Source organism: Bidens hawaiensis, unplaced genomic scaffold (genome assembly GCF_021521415.1).
Source record: "Bidens hawaiensis isolate Kalapana, Puna unplaced genomic scaffold, B.hawaiensis_p1.1 tig00027089_1, whole genome shotgun sequence".
Lineage (NCBI taxonomy): Eukaryota > Viridiplantae > Streptophyta > Magnoliopsida > Asterales > Asteraceae > Bidens > Bidens hawaiensis.
In genome coordinates, this window is record NW_027494370.1 from 247,835 (window position 1) to 253,504 (window position 5,670).

The window sequence follows — 5,670 nt, forward strand, 5'->3', positions numbered from 1 at the left end:
TATTATCCATAGAAACCCAACAATTCCTTGGACTTATCAAAGCCAATCCTTTCATTTGGACCAGAGACTAGAGATCTACCAATCCTCTCATTGCAGCTTGCCACTTCAAATCCATATCCTCAAGGTTATCAGCATCTATTTGTTCCAAATCATCTTGTATGAAACTTGTGTGGATTAAATTTTTTGCCACAAATGCATTGTATGACTCAGTGAACATTGAGAACAATGCTTGAGTTTCATTCGATTGACCATTGTTTCCACCAGAGTAAGGTACATGTCCACTTTCCATGGGGGCAGAGTCATTGTCATCTATAAGTTGGACATTGAACCTTGACTGGTTTCCTTGGTGACTTGAACTACCACCAACAAATACTTTAGGTGTATCAACACCATGCTCGGTTGGTTCCTTTATGATAGGAATCTGTTGTTGATTTTTGCTAGACAAGCTTCCTATAGGTGCAATAAGAGCATTGGACACTTGGAAACATGGTTTCCCTTCTTTTATCATTTGGTTCTCAATCATCTTTATCTCCGCAGCCTGAAGGAAGCAAACTACATCATCCAGCTTGAGTTGAACAAAATTTCGCTGTTGAAGGATGAATTTGTAGGCGGTGTACCACTCCTTCAGCATTGAATTCAGCAATTTGGTGTTCAAGTCAAAATCTGTCATCACATAATCAGTTTTTCTTAGGCCATTCACAATAGCCAGAAATCTCGCATGGATTGATTTCAATCTTTCTCCATCCTTGTATTTGAATCTCTCAAGTTGTTGCTTGACTCTTTGTTTCTTGATATTCTTTAGCTTAGTGTTGCCCTTGAACATCTCAAGGATTGCATCATACATAGCCTTAGCTGTTGTGTGATGTGCAACCTTGGTCAAGATTTCCCAAGACAGTCCTAGCTTGATCATGGCTAGAGCCCTGTCATCCACTTTTCTCATCCTATCACGCACAGTAGCAGTAGAACTTGCACCATCAGCAACATGTGGACCATTTTTGATTGAGTTCAACATATCGACATCGTTATAGCACACAAAAACTTCGAACAAGACCTTCCATTTGGTGAAGTTTTCCTGTCCATACAGTCTAGGAATCTTATTAGTGGAAATTTCTTGCTCTTCTAAACCAAACATTTTGGTATTTTTGAAATGCGGAAACAGAGAGTAACTTAAATAGAGTAAAAATCAAAATTTTCAAAATAATCAGATCTGAGAATCAAATCTTCAGATCTGATGAATCTGGTTCGATTAGAGCAAGATTAAGTGATAAAGATGCAAACTTTAATCAAAATAAGTAATAGAAGACACCGGAAAACTGTAGATCTAGAAGAGAATGATGAATAGAGCATCTGACATCATACTTCAATGGAACAGTGTTCTGCTTACGTCATCCTTCTTTTTCAGATCTTCAAATACCAACAATACTTCACCCGAATAGCAACGAACAAGCTCTGATACCACTTGTCGGTCCCTGATATTGATCGGTCACACTCACAATAAATTCATAACCCACACAATAAATGTTTCGACAAGAAGGTTAATAACGGTTACTAATTTGGGTAAGAAATCTGTTTGTTAACGGTGGAATCAGAAACAAACAGAGTTGTTGCTTAAGGATCAAGAAATGTAACAAACACAAACATCACTAAAAAGATTTCCATTTATAGAAAAGATTCATACAAATGTTAATCGATTAGGGTTTCTTGTAAGGAATGTATTGTCCGTACTAATCCTATGAAATCCATCACACTCAATCAGGAATATTCTTTTAGGTCTAAAAAGCGTAAAGTCTACCGTGTCTCTTTCACTCACCTGTTGAGGCGTGCCCTAAATTATCTATTTATAGGCTTGCCCCACCTGACAGCTGTCATTTCTTCTAGAAACCCTAATGATTGGTACATAATCAGATTACATATTTAAAACTATATTAAGTGTAAAAACAGGTCTTCCGGGTAGACTTTATGACATTTGTCTTCTCCGAGTAGACCTAGGAACCTTGAAGTGTGCTGGAGAATAGTTCTGTGGGTAGACTTTACTTAGAGTATTTTCCTAAGAAAATAGTCACCTAGCAGACTTCAATCTTCTTGACCATAGCAAACTTTGCTCGATATGATCCTACTAGCAAACTGTTCTTCATGAGTCCCTTCAACCCTTTGTTAGAAGATAACTTATTAAGCAAACCATGGTGTGCTGGTAACACTGTTTGAACTCTGCTGGTACCACTGTAGCTTGCTCGGGGTTGAACCTTGCTAGAGAAAGTACTTAGAAAACTTCTTAATCACTTTCAACAAGCATGCTCGGAATACTGTTTATTAATCAAACCTTGCTAGATTTTCTAAATACTTGGCTTCAAAAGCTTGGTTTAACCAAGAGTTTGCTGGTTACCAAACTATGCTCGGCTTGAAGAACACCTTTGCTAGATGAAGTGAACACTACTCGGATTAACACTTAAGAAGACTTCAAGAAGATAACTTTTCCCGATACACAAAATACCTTGTTGGGACAAGTAAAACCCTGCTCGGATGTCCAAGTGTGCTCGGTTTCTATACTTAGCGATTTCTGATGAGGTTGAGAAGATTCCAATCTTCCTTAGACTTTCTTAAGTCATTTCAAGTAAAATCTTTGACTCCATAGATAAGCATCTCGAGTCATCCGATGCCAGCCTCTTATTCGATACCACGTGTTCCCCTCAAGCGAGGTGTCTCATCCTACTCACCTGCGTGCATACTAAAAGTCAGCTACGCTGAGTAAGTTCTAGTTAATCACATAACATGCAATACTTACATACTTTAATTCATACGTTCATACTTTTATCTCATTATTACTTACCTTCATTTCTTACGTTATAAAGAGCGTTTCGCTCTATAACCTTCGCATATATTATTTGGGTATGCAACCCTTTAACCTTCGCATATATTAGTAGGGTATGCAACCCTTTATACTTCGCATATATTAATAGGGTATGCAACCCTTTATCCTTCGCATATATTATTAGGGTATGCAACCCTTTGTCCTTACTTTTCCTTTCATTATCATTCTTATTATTACATTCATTCATAACATACATACATATCGTACCATCATTTGACATAACATTTCAACTTGACAATGCGTGCAATATCCGAAGATCGTTCACGTACTGGCAAGCAATCATTCACACCTTTCACATAATCACGTAAGGCATACATTTATCACTTAGGATAAATGTATTAACAAACATATCAAGTATGCACACATCCCCGAAAAACATAACAAGGAAGTGGGGCTAGAAACTCACCTGGATCCTGTTTCATTCTCCGTTTATTGTAATTCCCTTCTTTAACTGCGCCCTGCTAACTGTATATAGGATACGCATATTAATATTCATCCTATTTGTATTCCAGTTGGAAATGACTAAGTCTGGTATGATATGTTGGCCTTGTTTAGATTTCATTTACTTATTATTCTTCCTACGAACACTAATGTAAGGTTTTATTATTATTTTCTCTTTCCTAAAATGTTTTATTATTATTATCTTAAGACTTGATTATTTAAATATTCTTTTAATATTCTTTTCTTTATCGAGTTCACGTCCCTCCTCGTAAACCGTCATGTGTTTATAAGTATGTTCGTATTTAGACGTATGTGTGTGTATGTATAGGACACACGGGCTATCTCATACTTGTAGACCTCCTAGTGTGATCTCGTTGAGAATCCGAGAGTACGTATAAGTATAAAGCGAGTATCTCTTTATACTTATACGTACTCTCGTATTCTCAACGAGATCAATTACAAGTTAATCAAATCACTTCGTAATGTAATCGAACTATAAGTGATTGAGTGTTGGGGTGTATTTGGATTTGGGTTTGTATTCGGGCTTAGCTGGATCTTTGGGCCTGTTTTGATAATATAATAAAAATAAGGCCCAACCTCCCCTGTTCTTAACCATCAGGTCCTTCTTCTTTCTTCTTCATTTTTTTGTTCTTCTTCCTGCCGTTCCAAGTAAACGAGTCCCCCCCCAAACATCGATTACAAAGTAATCGATGATGATGATTCAATTGCAATTGAGGTACTTTGTTTGCGATTTTAAGGCTATGGGTTCAATTTGTATGCGAGTTACGTGTAATCGTGTCTTCATTGCGTAATCGGCTTCTTGTTGTAATCGATTACTCTTGTTGTAAGTGATTATGGCAGTGTATGCGAACTCCAAAATGGTGATTGGATACTCTCAATGTATTGGAGTATCCTAAGTGCGATCGATCACAATTGTAATCGATCCATCTCACAAGCGATTAGGTTTGTAATCGGCTTCAAAGGAAATCGAATTTGGGGTGTAATCGAGTTCTGGGATGTTGAGCGATCTGGTTGAGGTCTAAGCAGATCTAATTGGCCTCTAAAGTGATCGAGTATTTAGATTGTAACCGATTACTAGTGTAAACGAGTAGTGATTGAATACTTTTTAAGCGAATTGAATGTTCAATATGATCTAGTTCTTGTAATCTATCGTATTGTAATAGACTATAGGGTATGTATGCGAGTGTGTGTACTGCGTACTGGTATGTACAATTGTATGCGAGCCATGTATTTCACTAAGTATTTGTATGCGAATTGGCCAGTTGGGTTTTGGTCAATTGGGTCTCACCAACTGTTCGTTTATTATTATTATTATTATTATTATTATTATTATTATTATTATTATTATTATTATTATTATTATTATTATTATTATTATTATTATTATTATTGTTTAACATTTAAACCTTTAACATGATGCCATACTACCCCTTAAATGTCACACCCCGACTAGGTAGATGCAGAAGCGTAATACGAGAATGTAACAAATAACACTGGTATCAACCACATTGTTTATAAAGAAATTCAACAAACTAATTTACATCATAATACATGGTTTGGTACTAAGTTTACAATCTAGACGAAAATCACATAACCAGTTCACGGGCTTCTTATTCATTACTATGTATTTGCATCTATTCACAGCTATTCAACATTGCTTCTAACACCAAGCACGTAAGCAATTCATTCTAACTTCGGCTTACCTGAAAAGCATGTTAAAACGGGTCAACTACGTCTAGTTGGTGAGTTTCAAGTTTCACGAGTACGAACAAAATTGTAATACGAGTTCGTAAAGTTCAAATTTCGTATGTATATATATATGTGTTTATAATGTATTATACTAAGCCACAAGTGAAACCAAGACAGCTCGCACGCATGGCCACCCTTGCCCATGTACTCTCGTTGGCATTTAATAACCACTTTTCCCCAAGTATGTACTATGTCTAACACCACATAGTAGAATGTAATAAGTATAAATGACAATATGCAACTGGGTTAACATGTTCCGACATACACCACCGGCCCTGTCAGTTGGGTTTGTCAAACCGATAGTACTACCCATACGTCACCGGCACGATGTTAATCACTTGTGTTTGTGGGGACTTTCAAGTGTTAGTACTTAGATAATTGACATCAACACACGTTTTCAAGTATATAGATATGTATATATAAACATGTTTTCCACCCCAAAAGTTCGTAAAACAGTTTAGAAAGTGGGGTCATGAAACTCACCTTATCGTAGTTTAGGCTGGTAATATGTATCAGTAAGTAATGTGCCTCGATTATAGCTTGACTCCTATAACCAGTATCGTATTGTTAATACTACCACAGTGTTTAAG